The sequence below is a fragment of the Monodelphis domestica genome, chromosome 2, assembly GCF_027887165.1.
Source record: "Monodelphis domestica isolate mMonDom1 chromosome 2, mMonDom1.pri, whole genome shotgun sequence".
Taxonomy (NCBI): domain Eukaryota; kingdom Metazoa; phylum Chordata; class Mammalia; order Didelphimorphia; family Didelphidae; genus Monodelphis; species Monodelphis domestica.
This window is the reverse complement of record NC_077228.1, coordinates 390758329-390779748: the sequence shown is the minus strand read 5'-3', so window position 1 is coordinate 390779748 and position 21420 is coordinate 390758329.

Below are 21420 nucleotides of genomic sequence, written 5' to 3'. Positions count from 1 at the left end.
CAGATAGATGCTATTTATCATTTTCAACAATGTTCTCTTTATTATAGCATTCTCTGGTGTTTTTAATAGGAATGGGTTTTATGTTTGTCAAAAGTTTTTTCTGCATCTATTTAAATAATCATGTGGTTTCTGGTTTTTTAATGAATATGTTCAATTATGCTGAGTTTTCCTGATATTGAGCCTTTGTTGCATTCCTGATATAAAACCTACCTGGTTATAGCATGCGACTCTTGTTATATATTGAAGAAATTCCCTATATGAATGAAATCAAATATCCAGACCCAATCCTTTTCTTGTTTAGTATATAGTTACTTACAAAACTTCCTAACTCATACAATTCTGTTTTTTTGTCACAAAAATATGAGAATCCACCTTCCTAAAGTGTAAAATAAAAATAAATGAGATTCACCTTGAGCAAATACATATGAACTGGATGTAACTGTGAGGTAAAAGCACCCTGATTTTGTGTTTCTAGTTGTTTGAATATCATTGCCTCCCCTGGAAGAGAATAAAAGAAAACTCTTATTTCAAAATGATTTTTTATAATCACAAATTTTGTAAAGAGATGGCCAAATATAATGATAATAATTAAAAGCTGTTATCAGAAAGTTTATTCACAAAGGACAAGTGTTTCAAGTAGGAACAGGATTTGCTGGAGGAAATTATCAACATCAAAAGTAAAATCAAAGAATCCGAAAATCCCAGATTCAGAAAGAATCTCTGAAGACACCCAGGCCAACCATACATGAACAATAATTCATTCTCTACAGTATACTTGAGGAAGGGTGATCTTGATTTTAGACTTTCAATATGGAGTAGTCTCCTATAATCTAGGCATCTCTTCCACTTTTGGGTAATGGCAACAGAAGATTTTTTCCTACCAAAATCTAAAATTTGCTTCCTTGCACATTTGACCTATTATTTCAAATTCTATCCTTCAGTGTAATCAGAAAAATTAAAATACTTTCTTGACATGTGAACCCTTCCAAATCATTCAGTTAGGTATCATGTCCTCCACATTTTTATTTTACATGACCCCAGTTTTTTCAAATAATCTTCACAGTCAGTAGGACCTTTACTCATCATGATTTGTCCTCCTCTGGTACCTCTCTTGCTTCTTTCATGTCCATCTCAAGATGAGGTATCTAGAACTCAATCTCCAGGAATGAAAGTGGAAAAAGTAAAGCAATAATAACTTTTGTATGTTTTGTCTCTTCTAATGTCACATTCCCCCCACCCCCTTTGGCTATCATATCACAGTACTGACCCATACAGAGATTATATAGTCCATTGAGCTCAATCTCCTGCCCTCTACTCCACCACATCTTTGCCAAATGAACCATTGCCTAATTATATCTACCCTATTTTGTACTATTGAAATTGATATTTCGAACCTATTCAAAAGACTACATTTATGCCTACTACTTTTACATTATTAGATTTACCCCAAATGTTCTCTTCTACATTTTTTGAATCCTGATTCTGTAATCAATTGTATTAACTATCTCTTCTAGCTTTGTGTCATCTACAAATTTGATAAGCATTTCATCCCATTATCTGTCACTGATAAAGATGATATGAATAACCTAGGGACCAGCACAGCTCCCCAGAGTATTTTTGAAGATATTGTTCTGTAAAAATAAAAATGAGAACTGTAAAAATAATAGGCAATGGATTATTATTTATAAACTGATTTTGATACTCTGCTTGCTGTGCTCACAAAGTATCTTCAGTTTATATCAGTGAAGTGATATAACTCATAAGTGAACTCTTCAGGGCCAGGCAAAAAGACGCTTAAGAGACTCTTGTTATAAAAAATAAAATACTTATTGAAATATAAGTATAAAAAGGATTTCTATCTCTAAGGGATTTTAACTCAACCCAAATAAAACTCCCTATTTCCACAAGGAACCTCTTCTCCTGTTTCCATAGGCTACATTGATCCTTCCTGATCTAACCCAAATTGTTACTATTCTGAATAAATTAACACTATTATCCTCATAATTATTAAGTTCATCTCCAAATTATTAAAATAACAATGACTAGCTGGCTGAGTCTCAACAAGAACCAAGTTAGGACTCTGAGCCTTAGCAGACTCAGAGTCCAAACAAAGACCAGCTCTTTCTTTGGTCTTCTCAGATATAAACAATCTATAAAAATAGCAATAGATAATCAATAGTGTTTCCGAAGTTAGAAAAAGAAAACAGTTAGCTCCCTCAGTTCTTTCTCTCCTTTCCTTCTACCTCAGACAGTGAGAGAGAGAAAGATGTTAGCTCCCCAAGCTCTCATAGAGAGTCTCTACATCTGCCAACTGCTCTGTTTGAAACTCTAATTCTTTCTCAAACCAGCTTCTCTACTTCTTATCTTTAAACTAATATAACAAGACTTAATTTCTAATATCATCTTTATAATTTCAAGTTTATCTTGGATCATTAATATACTATTTGAGTTTAGATTTTCAAAGGAATCCAAATCTATCTGGGTAATGGATTATTATCCTGAGCTCTGTGAATTGATATAGACATATATAGAAAGATTCAGAGATATAACTTTTTCATTATAACTTCTTTCTTCTTTAATGATATATACTTTGTTTTATGAATTTAAGAACATTATTTTGAAGGGACCACATCCTTCATTAGCTAGTCAAAGGTGGCTATGGCACTAAAAAAGTTAGGAATCTTTGGTCTATTCAAAATACTGTCTGGCACTTTTTGTCATCTTTTTGACAGGCTTTATTTTTGACATTACCTTCCTTGTTCATTCTTGGTTAATTCATATAGAATCACCTTAGTTTAGGAGATTTTTACTATTTTTTTTTTGTATTTTGTTTCTCATGTATCTTTAGGTAGCTCTATTGTTTTGTAGTTCCTACATTTAACTTGATATGTAGTTTATTTGATATATGAAACTATAGACTTGTATTCAGGGTATGTCAGATGTGTCAAGGCACACCAAATGCTCCCAAAAGGGAAAAAAAATCTTCTTGTTTTAAAGTTAAATTATTTTTAAAAGAGATAAACATTTAGTTAAATTTTAATCTCTTCAATGAATAAATATAATAACCTTCTTGACTGAGCCTTTAGTAAATATTTGTGTTACCATTCCCCAGGTTTATAGCCTAATGTAATGTGCCATACACAGCTCTATATGTGGGCAGTTTTTCTCCTTTCTTTGAAGTTTCAAGTCCATTTGATTAAATTTGTGAGAGTCTAGGAAAAACATTTTACTTATTTCAATGGAGTTCATATCTGGACAGTATTTTGCTAATTCTATATTTAATCTATATTTAACCTGTATTTTAAAAATCTAGGTCTTATTCTAGAAACCATTTGAATTATCTATTCACTTCTAAAACATCCCTTTCCCTTCTGAAGCTTGTATCTTCTTCAATCAGCAGCAGTGAAAAAAAAAATTCATGTCTATTATTTCTTGCATACAATTTTATAATATTTACCAATGTTTTTGAGGTTTTCCCCCCATTAGTAGTGCACATGTGAATCACTGGAAATGGGCAGTAATCATCTGCTTTGAACATTATTTAAAGGTTCTCTTTAACATCAGGATATATTACTTCATAATAGAATATTTATCAATTATTATCATAAGGAAAACAAACAGGAAGTACCTTAATACTCCTCACTCGTGATTGTCCAACCAGCACTACTTGTCTCTCCTTTCTTGAATCCTTTGGTATGCTCAATCTTCTGATAAACACTGTGAAATCTGTATTGTCATTCCTTGAAGGACATGCAAGTATTTGCTCCTTGGAGGGTTAAGCTTTCTCCTTATCAAGAAGTTCATTACCTGTGTGTCCTTGGGCAAATCAATTTACCTATCTGGAGAATCATTTTCATCATCTGCAAAATGGGCCAGGGGAATGCTAGACTAGATGACCTCAAAAGTCTTTTCTCCTCTAAATTTATGATCTTTTTATTTGCTCCATGCATTCAGTGATTCTTCTTATCCTCTTCTTTGTACCCCTCTTTCCAATTTGATTTTGAAGTCTTTCTATCTTTTGGTTAAAGAATATTTCATTCCCACTATTAGCTTGGAAAGAAACTATCTATTGATTGATTAATTAATTGAATAAAGAAATGGTCCAAGAGCCCCTTTGTGTTCTCTTCTAGGAAACCAGACTGCATTTTGAGTGGAGATAGTAGTTACTTGGCTATGAAAGAAATGCAAACTTATTTTGTAATCTATATAGAGCAAAATGGATTCTACCTGAACCTCACACTTATTGCATATGGTGTTATACCTTTGTCTTTCTTGCTATTAACTCTCCTATAGCATTGCTATGATGAACTACCTATCTTTTTTCTTAAATGACATGAAATCCAGTGGTTAGGAAAAAATCAAAAGTCTGTTTTAAAGGAAACTGCTTCTTTGTGATATATCTTTGACCCATATGTCCTTTGTACCTCATAACTTTACCTCAATATCATTGCTCTTTTAGTGAACATTCACTCAATATGACTATATGTCATAGTACCAATAGTCTGTCTCCTTTGGCATTTAGGAGTCAATTTATTGTTCTTGAAAGGCTTAGCAAAAAGATTGCAAATGATTGAACTGCCTAATCACTCATTAGTCTACTTTTTATGATGCTGAATGAAAATAAAGAAGTAAGAATTGGGATTATGGTAGCAGAAGAAAAGAAATGAATCTTAAAGATATTGCAAATAGGCTTTGATGTTCAATTGGTAACTGGTCAAGGACAATAAAGCCTAGATGGAGGAAAATACCATCTCAAAGGTATCACAGAGATTTGGTAAGATGAGACAATACAATAATGAATGGATTTGATGATGAAGAATAAGGGGGTGAAAAATAAGAATTGTTTCATTATTGCTCAAGAGATCCCCTTATGAAGTGCTAGAATCCTGAGGTAATGCTATTAGGAACCCAAAATTCACAGATTATAAAACTGAAGCAAAATTAAAACTTATATTGGTCCTTGGAATTGATGATGTAAATCTATGTAATAGTATTAAATCAAAGTAGATATAAAGTTCCTCCCTATAATTATGTAGGTATAGCTCCTATAAATAGGAGCTATACCTACATAATTAGAAGTAGGGACAAGGTGGTATAGTGGAAAGTATGCTGTTCTTAAAAGGCAAAATTTGAATCCTACCTATGATGTTTAGCAGATGGATGAGGGTGAGAAAATCATTTAACATCTTGAACTTCATATTCCTTATCTATAAAATTTGGATATTAATACCTGTAGAACCTATTTCACAGAATTGCTGTGACTATCAAATGAAATAATGTATTTAAAACATGTTGCATGTCTTAAAGCATTATGTAAAGTTCATTTTCTATTAATTTCTCTACAGTCCAGATATCTAAATTATCTTACAATTCTCTTTGAGTTAGGTAAATCAGAGGTAACTGAGATACTTTGACTTTAGGTGATGAAAAGAATAGTGGTAATAGTGACAAAAATGGGGAAGTTGAAGAAGGCCTGTTCATAAGCAAAGATGATATCCTTAGTTTTCATATTGAAAGATAAAGACAGAAAATTCAAAGGAAGATATCCTAAGATATGTGGGAAAGTATCTAGTGGTAGTTATTTTATCTCTTTATGAGCTGTGTCTATATCTGTAGACAACCTGTGTGTATATTTAAGCCACATTTATGTACATAAGTATATAAAAGAAGAAATAGTAAATGTATTTTTCACAAATAATAGTGTAATAAATTAATTAATACTGGGAACATGTACAAATGAATTAATGCAAGTCTAAATGTAGACAATAATGATATTATGGGTACCTTCTTCAAAGTAGTTTTCACCTAAAAGTGGAATACTTAGAGCACAGATCAAATGATACATTAACAATGAGGTTCAAATGTGGTCTGCAAGCTGGGATTAGAAATGGTAATAGATTTTGACAGGTGAATTTATTTCAAAATTTGGAAACATGATTTTTAATATAGCCTTTTATATCAACATTTCTAAAACCAAGGGCTAGTAATCTTAGTTTAAAAAGGAAAACATTTAAAAAACAGACTACACTTTAAATGTGTAGCACCAAGATAACAGTGTGACTCAATTAATGCTTAATTAGTATTTCATTAATATTTAATTAGTATTTCTAAGGAAGTTTTATGGGAACATATACATCTCCTGAGTAATAGAAATTACTAATAGCTATAGGACTTCATGTTCCAGGTTAATTCCCAGTTTGATGACACTCTATCTAGTGTGTATATCCATCCTGAGGACTTAGCATTCCTGTTAGAATAACTCATGAGTAAACAAGCTAGGCTGCCAAGTTTAGTGTCTCAAATGAAATGCATTAAGGGGAACTGGAATGTTTCTTTAGTGGAAAATATTGATTGCCCATTAACTCAAAAGAAATTCTTCTACTTGTTTCTATCCATATATCTCAACAACACCAAAACTAACTCCTCTCCCAAAGAGACCCACTCCTATACTTACTTTCCTTAATAAACTAACCTTCATATATTCTTAGTTTGAGATACAATCTAAAAACTCCCTTCAAAATCATCTTACTATTACATCGAAACTTAGGTACTTGTAAAGAGAAATCAATCTGTTTAGCATTCTAATAACCATAATTCTTTAGAAGGCTGATATGGATTTTTAAGGGGGCTGATGCATGCAAATCCACTAAAAATGAAAGTTAGGATAGAACTGAGTTCTTATAGAAATGAGAAAAATCTTTCACTGAGGTATAAAATGAATCAGACCTGAATTTCCTAATAAAGGATCCTAAAGCTTTGAAAGGCATATGTGGCCATTTCAGTTCAGTGTGCCCATTTACCAGATAGTGTAACTGAAAACTAGTGGAGTGAGATAAGCATTTTCAGAATCACATAACTACTTAGGGAAAAATATGAAATAAAAAGCCAGTTCTCCTAACTTTCAAAAAGTCAGTAATCTTATTATACTCTGAAATGAAATCATTCTAAATTTAATGACTTCAAAATTCAGAGTTAGCTAGTTATTTGTCTTCCTGAGACTTTTCCATAAAGACAAGGACATAGATCAGAATTACCTTGAGTGAATATATGTTGGTTATAACTCTAGAGTTAGAAGGACCTCATAGGCTTCCTAATCTATCCCCTCATTATACAGGTAGTGAAACTGAGATCTAAAGAAGTTAAGTTTATTTTTCATGGATGCACATGTAATCATGTGAAGCAAGACTTGAACACAGGTCCTCTGCCTCTAAGGTTATTGTTCTTGCTACTATATCACATTGTCTTGTCAAAATGAAGTCTGATGTATCTCATATCTACAAGATTACTGTTTTTCTTATATTCATTTTAAAAAATGATACATTCTCACAATTTCATCATGAAAAAAAGTACTTTGTTTTTGACCTGTAACAAACTTAGAATCCAAGAAAATCTATTGAATTTCTTCTTTTTTTTTTGACATAAATTCCCTTGGTCAGACTATGCTGAGGGGAATCATGTCTAAACGACTGTCAGAATACATTTCTCATTGTTATTTCTTAGGTAGTTTCAGAATTCAAGGTCATGTTAAAGCACAGTCATAGACAGGTCTAAAGAATTTGTGCTTCCAATCTCCTTGAGTGGGTGATTTTAAAACAACCACTAGGTGTTTTCGACCCATATCCAGAAATAATACTGCCTCAAAACAGTTTTATGTCTCTAACCCAGACTTAACCTGTCAAAAACACAAGGAATTTTTAAAACTTCATTTTATTTTTTTATTTTTTACTGAGAAAACTCTGACAAAGAAATTTTATGGAAACCCATACATCTCCTAAGTAATAGACCAAAGAGGTATATATGACAAGGCTATATAGTCTCAGAAGCCATATGAGTAATTGTACTCAGTGGCAGAAGAAGTGGTCTTGCTTCAAATAGCCAGATGTACCCTGCCCATAAGGGTTCAAAAATTGCAACAACAATAATCTCAGAAACTGCATTATGTCAGGAATACAATTTAATTGATTTATTTTTCTTATTCAGCTCATAAGTTAAAGGAAACCAAGGAAACTAGTAAGTATATTTCCATCACTCCAATGTGCTCTCTAATTTGTTTATAGGATTACTCTTTATTTCTAAGTCATGAATCCATTTTGATTTTACTTTTGTAAATGGCATGAGGTATTGGTCTATGTCTAATTTCTGCCATTTTTCCCCCTGGCAGCTTTTTCCAATAGTAAATTCTTCCTCCCAAAGCTGGGATCTTTGGACTTGTCAAACAGTAGGTGACTATGGTTATTTCTCATTGCATATTGAGTGCCTTATCTAGTCTATTGGTCCACCACTCTATTTCTTAGTCTCTCCCCGATTGTTTATGCTTATGCATTTTGAGAGCAGAGGAGCTAAGCTACCCTCTTATTTTCTTCAAATTCATTTGATATTCAAAGTATTTTGTTCTTCCAGATGAATTTTGTTACAAATATTTCTATGAAATTCTTTTTGTGTGGTTTGATTGATATTGCACTGAATAAGTAAATTAACCTATGTTGAATTGTCATTTTTATTATATTGGTTCAAGCAATCAAGCAGGTTCAAGCAAATGATGTTTTCCCAATTCTTTATACTTGACTTTATTTGTGTGAAAAGTGTTTTGTGGTTGTGGTCATATATTTCCTGGGTTTGTCTTGTAGGTAGACTTGTCTAGGTAGGTAGGTAGGTGTCTTGACAAGTAGTCTCTCAAGTATTTTATATTACCTACAGTTATTTTAAATGAGATTCCTTCTATCTTTTGCTGCTATACTTTATTGTTGTTATTGAAAAATAATGATTTTTGTGGGTTTATTTTATATCCTGCATCTTCATTACAAAGTTGTTCATTGTTTCCATTAGTTTTTTGGTTGATTTTAGGATTCTATACATATACCATTATATTATCTGCAAAGAAGGACAGCTTTATTTCATCATTGCCTATTATAATTCCTTCAATTTTTTTCTTCCTCTCATTGCTGCAGCCAGAATTTCTAATACATTGTTGAATAGCAGTGGTAAAAACAAGCATCTTTGCTTTATTCCTAATCATATTAGGAAGGCTTCTAGCTTATACCTATTACAGATAATGTTAGATGATTGCTTTAAATAGATGACTATTTACTATTTTGAGAAATGTTCTATTTATTCTAATATCCTCTAGTGTTTTAATATGAACAGCTATTTTATTTGTCAAAAACTTTTTCTGCACCTCTTGAGATAATCATATGGTTTATATTAGTCTTGCTATTGTTATGGCCAAATAAACTGATAGGTTTCCTAATATTTAACCATCTCTGCATTTCTGTTATAAAATTCACCTGTTCATCATGCATTACATTTGTGATATGTTGTTGTAATTTTATTGCTAGTGTTTTATTTTAAAATTTTGTATTCATATTCATTAGGGATATTGGTCTGTAATATTCTTTCTCTACTTTTATTCTTCCTGGTTTAGTTATCAATACCATATTAAGGAAATAAAAGGAATTTGGTAGATGTCCTTTCTCATCTATTTTTCCAAATAGTTATATAGTATTTGGAATTTAATGCTTGATAATATTCATTTCTGAATCCATCTGGACCTAGGGTTTTTTTCTTAATTAATTCATTGATGGCTTGTTAAATTTTTTTTTTTTGAAATGGGCTTGTTTAGGCATTTTATTTCCTCCTCTCTTAATCTGGGCAACTTATATTTCTTTAAATATTCTATTTCACTTAGAATACCAGACTTATTGGCATATAATTGGGCAAAGTAATTCTAAATAATTGCTTTTATTTCCTTTTCAGTGGTTGTCGTTTAACCTTTTTCAATTTTAATTCTGGAAATTTGGTTTCTTTCTTTTTTTTATTAAATCAATCAATGTTTTATTTTATTGTTTTTGCCACAAAACCAGCTCCTTATATTATTTATTCATGAAATCATTTGTTTTCAATTTTATTAATCTTTCCTTTGATTTTCAGGGTTTCTAATTTTGCATTTAATTTTGTATTTAATTGGGGTTTTAAAATATTTTTCCTTTTTTTAAAATTTTATTCCCAACTCAATGATCTGTTCTTTCTCTATTTTATTGATGTAAGCATTTAGAAATATAAAATTTCCCCTAATACTGCTTTGGCTATATTCCAGAAATTTTGGTATGTTGTCTCCTTTTTGTCATTTTCTCTAAAGAAATTCTTCATGTTTCAATGATTTCTTCTTTGTTCCTCTCATTTTTTATTACAAGATATTTTAATTTTTAGTCTTTTTCCCTCTAGTCCTTTGTTCAGCGTAATTTTATGGCATTTCTAAGTAATTGGCCTGGAATTGAATATGAGCTGCTACACTTGGGCTTCTGGAATCCTTTACCTCATTTCAGACAGGTTAAAGTAAAGAAGGTAACTGATGAGTCTCAAACCTCAGTAAGTTAGGGGGCTATCTATCCCAGGCATGTGAAGACTTGTTGTGGAGTAGTTTTGAAATTCACACCCAGTGGAATGGGTGGATGAGAACAAATTGTTTCAATGGTCATGAAGGTAGCTGAAGCATGTTCTGTTGAGTGCTTAGAGTTTGGTCAGACATAAAAGGTACCAAGGTCATCTACTGTACCCTGTGCTGTTGCCAGTCATCCTGACATTTGGCTTGCCGGTGGACTTTGATTTCTCTGGAAGAATGAAGATGATGATCTTGTGCAATTACACTTCATTTATATTCAATTTATATACAAATAAAGGCATCACCTTGTGTTGTCATTGGTTTTTTTGAAATAAAGGACAAATAATAAGTGGTGAAGTTTCCCCTCCTGTGCCTCATGCTCAACTAAATTTTTCTTAAAATTTCATTTGAGGGCATGACATAGGTTTTGGCTTCAGAACAAAAACTACTAGTTACTGCTTTCCTTAAGTCATCCTTGGTTTGTTCCTGATCTTATTGGGAAGACTTCTAACTTAACAATGCTGCAGATGGTTTTAAATAAATACTACTTATTACTTTGAGGAAACATCCTTTTTTTCCTCCTATGCTTTTTAGTGTTTTCAATAGGAATGGGTATTGTATTTTGAATGTAAGGTAATTTGTGGTTTTAATTTTTATATTTTTTATTTATAGAACTTCATTTACAAATATCTCAGACTCTCCATGTCATAGAAGACATCATCTGGCAAACAGCTACATATATACAGATTATGTCTTATATGTTTCCATTTCACTGGAGATGACATTCACAAAATATTCAAGTATTAAATCCACATTTGTATATAGTGTTCTCTTGGATCTATTCATTTCACTGTTCATTATCCAATGCAGTTCTTTCAAAGTTTAAATAAAATTAGACTGCTTATTTTCTCTAATAGTGCAGTAGTGTTCCATTACAATTTGTTTAGCCATTACCCAATTAATGGGCATCCCCTAAATTTCCAACTCTTTGCCACAACAAAGAGAGCTGCTATAAATTTTTTGGAAGAGATATATTTTCATTTTCCTGATCTCTTTGGGAAACAGAACCAGTAATGGGTCTAAAGTTATAAATGCTTTTATGACATATCTATATCTATATATCTCTATATGATATATAACTTTTGTATATAAACATATTATAACAGTATATAAAAACAGAGTACATACATAACTTTTATAAATTTCTGAGTGTAAATGAAAGTAAAAGACTTTTACTAGAGGTTTGGTTGAGAACGTAAAGAGACCTATAGGACAATAGCTTGAATGGAGTATATTTTTTTGAGATGTTCACTAAAGCTGAAAATACTCCACAAGTAAATTTGAATGTTTCATTATTCTGAAAAATTAGAAAGTGTTTCTATTTTGTCAACTATAGTAAAAACCCTAACATTATTAATCCACACTTGCATTATTAAAATTTTTTCTTTCCTCATAGTTTTGTGAAATAGAAAAATGCACATATGAAAGTCCCCATACTGCAGATGGTGAAAATGAGGTTCAGTGCAGTGTAGTGATTTGCCCAAGGAAAAGTAAGTGTTGGAATTAAAATTCAAACTGAGGTCAATGGTTATTTTCACAATACCACATTGCTACTTTAGCATTTTGGAGAAGTTAGATTAAAGCTTCAGATCAGTGATTTATTTAATCAGTATTTATTAGATACCTAATATATGCAATCACTGTGAAGGATGATGAGTGGAATAAATACTCCACTATCTTTATTTTCAAAAAGCATACAATCTAGTAGGAAAAAGAAGATATATAAAAGTAACTATAATATAATAATAAAATCTAATCAAAATGTCTTTAAATAGAAAAAATGGGTGTGTAATAGGGAGAGAAAAACTGCCTATGCATATCCATCTAACTTGTTAGCAAAACTAGTAGTTACAATATAATAAGAAGAGTGGTAAAGATTAGACTAAAATTCACAGGGCACAGCTTGTTCAAGAACATATGATTGCTTTCCATTTTCTTTGATCACCTTAGGAAATAAACCTATACTGATAATTACTGTGTCAAAAGATAATATACATAGTATTAGAATTCTCTGAGTATAATTTCAGATTGCTATCCATTATGGTTGGATCAGGTGACAGTTCCAACAACAAAATATTACTGTCCCTATTTTTCCACATGCTCTCCAATAGTTGCCATTTTGCCCTTCTATCATTTTAACCAAGATGGTAGGTATGAGATATCTGAGTTCTTTGATTTTCATTTCTCCAATCAATAATAATTAAGAGAAATTTTTACATAGTTATAGATAGCTGATTTTCTTTATTCAAAAACTGTTCACATGTTTTGGTCTTTTATCAGTTGGGGAATGGTGAACAGTCATATATTTGAAAAAATTCTCTATATGTTTTAGCTATCAGACAGCTTTATATGAGAAAATGTTTATATTTTTTCCCATTTCTTATTGTTTTTCTTTGAATCTTGGCTACATTAGTTTTATTTATACAAAACCTTTGAATTTAATGTATTCAAAGTTATTCATTTTACATTTCACAATGCTTTCTATCTCTTGTATATTCACAAATTCTTCCCCTATCCAAAATTTCTGATAGGTAATAGATTCATCCTCCTGGTTATTTGTAGTATTTCCCTTTATAGCTAGGTCATGTATCCATTTTGATCTTATCTAGGTAAATGGTGTATTATATCAGCCTATAGTTAGAGTTTCTGTCAAACTGTTGTCCAGTTTTCCCAAAAACTTTTACCAAATAGTAAATTCTTATTCTCAAAACATGGATCTTTACCTTTATCATATACAAGGTTACTATAATCTTATGTAACTGTTTATTATATGTATATTCTGCCCCATTGATCTATTTTTTTAGCTAGTACCAGATAGTTCTGATAATTATAAATAATAATTTATACTATAGTTCAATATTTGGTACTGATAGACTTGTTTAGTTAACAATTTCTTTATTATTTCATTGTTATTCTTGACTTTTTGTTTTTCCAAAAGGATATAATTTTTTATACAATAAAATAATGTTTTGGTAATCTAATTAGGAAAGGCATTGAATTTGTAGATTAGTCTATGTATGATTGTTATTTTATTTATATTGGCTCTGCCCACTCATTAACTAATATTTCTCCAATATTTAAATCTGACCTTATTTGTATAAAAAGTGTTTTATAATTATGTTCATATAATTGCATTCATATGTCATATAGATTCTGGATTTGTTTTGGAAGATATACTCTTAGGTATTTTATTCTAATTATAGTTAATTTAAATGTGTTTCCTTTATACTATCTTTTCTTGTAGGCTATTGCTAGTGATACATAGAAATGCTAATGATTTATCTGGCTTCATTTTATATCGTTACTTTTCTCAAATTATTAATATTTTATATTAATTTTAGTTGAATCTCTATGTTTTATATACATGTCATATATATATATATATATAATTTGTGAAAAGAGTAGGTTTGTTACCTTTTTGTCCATTTTGATACTTTCAATTTCTTTTTGTTCTCTTATTGCTATTGCTAGCATTTGTAGAACAATATTAAGTAATATTGTAATAATGGACATCCTTTTTTACTCCTGATCTTATAGAGAAGGCTCCTAATTTATCTTCATTACAGATCGGTTATTTTCTTCAGTATTTTTTGTTTCTCTTTTACCAAGTTGTTCTCTTTTCATAATTTTCTTGTATCAATATAATTTTATTTTCCTTGTTTTTCCTTTATAACACATCTCTTTCTTTAACTCTTCTAATAATTGTTGTTTGATTTAAATATAACAAGCATTTTTCTTTGGGGCTTTGGTTTTTGTTGTTTTCACAGTTTCCATATTTGTTCCTTGGTTTTCCCTGCCACATAGTAGCTTTTTATGATCCAGTTCTCTTTTTGCGCTTTGCTCTTTCTTTTCTGTCTGTTTCTTGATTTTGAAATTCATGTTAAAATTGGGCTCTATTCACTAGGGGTGGGGAGGTGCTGTCCCAAACTTCAGGCTTTTTCATGCTACTCTTTTCATCATTAATTCTGGGGGTCTTCACATTTTCAGTGATTCTAAGATGTGTGATCTAGTAAGAAGTGTGGTCACTGATCTCCTGATCTGTGTTCTGATTTAAACTCAGAAAGGGTCTGTACTCTTCCGGAACCTCAAACTCTAGTGCTCCTCTCTGCCTTAGAACTGTGGTCAGAGCCTCTGATTCCATCTGATCAACCACAAACACACCTCTGTGTCATGGAATTGTGATTCACAATTGAGTATGGGCAATAGAGTTAGAGCTCCAGCTAATGACAGCAAAAGGTGCCCTGTAATCTTTTTCTGACCAAATGTCCAACCCTCTTACCCTCTCTTGGCTCATAACTCACAAACTGCTATTGTTGCTTCCCTGTGCATGCTCTCAACAAGCCTCCACTTTGGTGTCACAAACCTCTCTTGTCGGCATCATAAGTTGTGATGGTCTAGGAAAGTGTCTCACTCCAACCTTTTGTTGACTGTGCCACTCCAATATTTGATTTGATAGTTTTAAAGTTGTTTGGAGGTTGCTGCTTGTATACTACCATCTTGGTTCTATCATAAATCTCCATCTTCCTGAATCTTTTTCCAGCACTATATTTCACCTGCTACATTGTAGCCTTACAAACAGTTGAATACTCTTTAATCACAAACATTAGGTTTTCTTAATCATAATTATTTTGGCAACTAGGTAGCATGGGGCTAGAGTCGGGAAAATATCTATTTGAATACGGCCTCAGATATTTACTAGCTTGGTGACCCTAGAAAAATCACTTAACCTCTCTCAGTCTCAGTTTGCTCAGCTGTAAAATTAGGATAATAATAGTGTGAACATTGTTGTGAGGATCAAATGAAGTAATATGTAATAAATTCTTTGAAAACCCAAAGTGCTATGTAACAGTTAGCTATTGGTGTTATTTCAGTTTTCCTTGTCTGCATTTCTGCCTGCTTCTAGAACTATCTATTTTGAAATGTGTGTGTGGGATTTCCATTCATCTTTCATTCATTTTAATTTGTCCTCAGGCTTATATTGAGCATGCTCCAAGAGTCCAAAGAGTGAGTTCACTTTTAGAAATGCACAGTATAAAACACAAGACTTTCATTTTCTCCTAAGGTTTCCTTCAAGAGCTGGAACATGGTTTAAAAGACCTTTAAATGAAATGATCCTTGTCATGTCTTTTGAACCCGTGGTCCACAGCAGAGCTTATTTCAAATGACTGAGATGATGATGACCCAGATCATGAAGTACTGGCCCTTGTCCTCCAATGAGAGCCAAAGCCCTGATGAGCAAACCAAAATAGTTATTTCTGGTATCTGATATCCCAGAGGGCAGGGAGGTGACTTCCTTGCCCAACCTGAAACAAACTCCTTGGAAAGCTTGCTTCAAACACAAAGTCATAAATAAAAAATATTGGTATTAACATTTCATAGACTAGACTTTGGTTAAATATTTAGTGCCTCAAAGCAAAGCCTCTGCCTGAAATTGAATTGTAAAAGATAACAGGCAGTGGAGCAAATGAAAGGCTCTCAAAATATGTTCTAGGATATACCCATGCCTAACAGGCATGGTGTTACAATGGATAGAGTACTCAGCCTGGAGTCAGGAAGGTCTCAGTTCAAATCTGGACAAACATTTATTAGCCGTGTAACTCTGGGCAAGTCACTTAGTCTCTGTTTGCCTCACTTTCCTCAATTGTAGAATGAGAATAATACTAACATGTGTCTCCTACTTGTTAAGGTTGTTGTGAGGATTAAACAAAATAATATTTGTAAAGCACTTAGCAAAATATTGGCTACATGAAAAAGTGTTTAATTAATATTCATTTCATTCCCTATTTCAGAGGTCATATTTAGGCATTAGGCATGGCAGTCAATGAACTTGTGGAATGGCAGAAATATCCATGTGCTCCAGAGGAAGGTTTTCTAGGTTTTAACCCTCATTGTTCAAATGAGGAAACTGAGTCCCAGGGAGCAGAAGTAACTTTCCAGAGGTCACACAGGTATTAAGTGCCAACATTTTCATGACCTTGTTTGGTTTTTATAACTTGTGAATAAAATTATCTTAATTTGGAATTTTAACTCCCTATTGAGTAGGTCAGAGAAAATGGAATGTTGAGAGCATTTATTTCTGAATTCTGAATATTTGGGGTGGCCAAGTTTGATTTGGTTTAAATATCGCCAGTATTAAATGGATAAAGATTGTTTTGATCCACACAATTGCATCAATCTCTGGTCCCCAAGGATGTGGCTATCACTCTCATTTCGTACTCATCATTTTGGTAGCTCCATCTGACCTTCAAGATCAATATTTTTGTTTTTCCTTTTCTTGTCAGTCTTTATTTTTCCTTTCAAGTGGAAAAAAAAAGTAATCTGGCTCCAAGTGTCAGTGAGCTTCATTATAGAACAGGTTCAGGCTTGCAGACTTACAGTATGATCACCATTATGTGAGTCTCATTACTATTTCTTTGTCTGGTCCTCCTGCATTTTTTCTCCTTTTTTCTTTTTAGTTTCCAGATTATCAGACTATTGTTGGCCATAAAATGAATAATCTTGAAGACAAGAAAGCAATGAGAAAGAGAGAATATATAAATTGCTTTAACACATTTGTTTTCTTCCTCCCACTTTATATCATTCAATAGGAAGAAGGGAATAAACATTTAAATAGCACCTACTTTATACTAAGTGGTTTTGCAGATATTAACTCATTTGATTGTCACTATAGCCCTACAAGATAGGTTATATTATTATCTTCATTTTATACTTAAGGAAATGGAGGCAGACAAGGATTATGTGATTTGCCAGGATCCCACAGCTACTAAATGTCTAAATCTGGATTTGAACACAGATATTTCAGACTGCAGACCCAGTACCTTATTGTTTATGCCACCTAGATGCCTCAACATGGATAAGCCTTGGGTAAAGGTAGAAATGACTCCCAAATGGATAAAATTCTATTTTAAACATATGAGTGACTGCAAAAGTTGCAAAGTAGTGACATTTCCTTCTAGATCTTTTTCTATTTCTATTGCTGCTTCACACTTTACCTTGGGCCTAATATTTGCTGAATGAATGAATAAATGAAATGAATGAATGAACAAAAGATCCCTAGTGAATATTATCTTAGCAAGCAATAGATTTAGAACTCGAAAGGACCTCAGAGGTAATTTAGAGCAATTCCTTTTCATTGTATAGAAATGGAAAATGAAGCTGAGAGTACATTAAATAACCTCTACAAGGTCATGGGAAGTAGGAGAGCCAGCATTCACATTTAGGCCCTTTTATACCAAAGTCAGCTCTCTTTCCAATACTATTTATATATAAACTGTTTTATAAATTCATGTCCTTTGTACTTCTTCCTCTACTAACATTGTTAAAGTAATTCTGGCCCCTGTAGAATTCTGTTTTTCCCTCTTGAAACTAATATATTTGCTTACTATGAATTACCTTACTATATAGATGCACCGGATACATTGTAAGCTTGTTTACAATCAAGAGACAATCAGGAGCCTGCAATGAGCCAGAAGTTTTGTTCAATATCCACACGTCATCGATAAAGTCTTGCTCATTCCCAGATGCCTGACATTGCTGAGATGAAGGTGTTTAAACTGGTTTAAATCAGCCTTGTGGTCAGCTGTTGCTACAGAAAATCCTGATTCTGTGTTCCCTCCCTAGGAGAGATTTTCCATTCTCCACCTGTAATTCCTCCCAAACCACTCTTGTGGCTTGCAAGATAAATTATCTCAACCCCTCTTGGACTGGGGTGGTGGGAATCTCTACTATGGATGTCTACTGGCATTCATGTGTCCACTTTCTTCTTTAATAAATATTCCTTTCAACTCAATCAGTACTCCTCAGCATTCAAGAGATGAGTTTTTCACGGTTGACACTTCTGTTAAACCAACCATCAAAATGTAGTTGTCCATTACCTGACCTGTGTAACAGTTAAAATTTAGGGAGACTGAGGCAGGTAGAAATTAGTTTCTCTCTGCAAGGAGTATTATATTTTTTAGATGTTTATTAAAGGTTAAAGATGAAAGAAAATACAGAATAAGAAAAAACACGTACCTGGCCAGAGGCCTAGGCCAGATAACCTCACATCACTGAAGAGATGCATCTGCTCCAAAACGGAAGTCCAAAAGAGCCCTCAAAAGCCTTTGTAATCAGCTTAAATACCTTCTCAATCTCGCCCACCTCGGAATTCCGTGGGATTACAAAGCATTTTGGGGAAGTGGAGCAAGGGCTTGTGGGGATTGAAATCCAGAGTTCAAATCTCAATTTTACACCTGAAAATGCTGAATTTCACATCTCATCAGTGTCACTTGAAGAATCATAGAACCACTGAATCAGAAAATTTCAAACCTGGGAGGGGCCTCAAAGGTCACATAGACTATACTGGAATAAGATTCCTGTTGTCAATGCTTTTGCAAAAGGTGTCAGGCCTCTATTTGAATATCTTCAGTTTGGGGAAATCTATTATCTTCAAAGGCAACTTATTCCACCTCAGCTTTAATCATGAGGAAGGTTTTCCTTAAATGTAGTGTATATTTGCCTCTGTAATTTCCACTAATTTCTGCTAGTTCTGTCTTCTGGGGTCATAAAGAACATGTCTGATTCTCATTTCATAGAATGACTATTCAAGTACTCAAATATAGATAATAAATACTCTATAAGGTTTTTACTCTCTAAGCTAAAGATATCTAGTTTCATGAATGGATCCTTATATCTCAATAGCTGTATTCTCTTATTTTATCTCCTACAGGCAGACTATAATTTATCAATGCCCTTCCTAATAAGTGCCATTGTCAACTGAATGGAATACTACAAATTTGATCTCATCAAGGCAGAGTACATTAGGCTATCACCTCCTTTCCCCCTGGATATTCTGTCTTTCTTAAAGGAGATTTAAATTATATTAGCTTTGGGGGGACTCCCTATAGTAGCACTGACTAATATCAAGCAGATCCTTTTCATGAATTCCATCTGGCCTCATCTCCTGTACTCATACTATATTTATAAAGTTGATTTCTGGGAGGTAATGGTAAAATTCAAAATTTATGAATATTAAATTTCATCTTTTTAGTACAGTAAATCATTCTGATTTGTCAAGATACTTTTAACATGAAGGGAACAATTTCTTCTAGCTTTGTGTCATTTTCTACCTCTATGCAAAGGCCACTACTAATGATCACAAACAAACCTTCTAATAATGCAGTCCATATTTTTTCCAAGAATAAGAATTAAGCTCATGAAAAAGCCAGGGGAGGGAGTAGATAAAATAGTTTACAAAAAACCCATCAATTTAAGTTCTAAAGAGAGTTGCAACATTATAGGGGGAAAAATGAAGATGCCTATTAATTCACCAGAGACAAATTCCAGAAAAATGGTCAAGTAATAAATCTATAACCTCAGATGTCCATACAAAATTCATTGACTATGTATGAGGGATGAGCAAAACGAATTAAACAATCTAATTCAAGTAAGAAAATTTGAACTCACATTTATCTCTAAGACTTGGTGGAATGAGACCTCTGTTTGGAATGCCTCTGAAATTGTCTACCATATTTAAAAGAAATCACATAATAAGAGGGGTAGGATAGCAGTGAATGTTGTGAAGTTGTCTTTATATGAAGAAATCAAAGGACTCAGAGAGGACTAGCATGGAAGAGAACATTTAAGTAAATATCAATGAAAGTAGAAAAAAGAAATAATGTTGTTATTGGGCTTTTTGTTGAAAAAACTACTAAAAATAAAACAAACTTTTACTTTCCTTCACAAGGAGAGTGATCTAGGAGTCGGAAAGGTCCAAGTTCAAATCTTGCCTCAGATTCTAACTAGCTTTATGACCTGGAAAAGTCAATTAAACTCTATTTGCTTCAGTTTCAGGACTATAAAATGAGAATAATAATAGTACCTACTTCTCAGTATTGTTTTAATTTTCAAATGAAATAATATCTGTAAAGTGCTTAGTATAGTTACTGACAGATGGTAGGTGCCATACAAATGATAGCAATTTTTACATTAATATTACAAATTGATAATATATTTTATAAGAATAGCCAACCATATAGTACCTATTAAGGAGTGAGCACAATTCTCAGTGCTTTACAGATCCTCATAGCAATCTTGGGAAATGGATACTATTATCTCTATTTTATAGTTGAGGAAACTGAGGGAAAGAGAGGCTGTGTGACTTAATCAGGGCCACATAGCTATTTAGGATATGAATCCAGCTTTAAACTCAGGACTTTTTTTTTTTTACTACAGGCCCAGTATTCTCTCAGCTGTGTCATTTATCTATCTAAATAAATGCGTCTTCTAGTTTGCTGGTTAAATCAAACACATCAGTAGAATCCTGCTGTCTATGAGATTAATCAGGTAGTTTCCTAGGGAAAAATGTGATGGTGATCCCAGGTGTCACATACCTTTTGCCCCTTTTGCAGAATTAATTAACACATGGCATCACAGTCTGGCACCTCTGCTTTCTGATAGCAGGGATATGTAACTCATTTCTGGCTCTCATGACTGGGCAAGGATCTATTTCTCCACATTTCTCATTTATTTTCTCTTATCACCTCTGATACTACCACTATTCTGGTGCAAGGTCTCAACATCTCATGCCTGAACTATTGTCAACTGATTGGTCTCCCTGTGTCTAGTCTCTTTCCACTCCAATATACCTTCGATTCAGCTATTGCAGTGATATTCATAAAATAAAGATCTGATCATGCCACTCTTCTATTTGATAAACTCTTTTCAATAAGGTTTCTTGTTATCTCCCAGATATAAAATCCTCTGTTTTTCAAAGTCCTTTATTATTTAGCCTTTCCCTACAATTTTTATGTTGCTCCATGCACTCTGTTTTCTAGTTATACTAGTCACAGTTCCATGAACTGCCCTTAGACTCTGGTGCATTTTCATTGACTGTCCCCTGTAAGGATAGAAATTGATACAGTATCTTTTGATTTATTGTTATTGATCTTTGATTAGGCTGTTGCCTAGCAGCTGATGTAAGCTGAGATTTGGTTGGGCAGTTG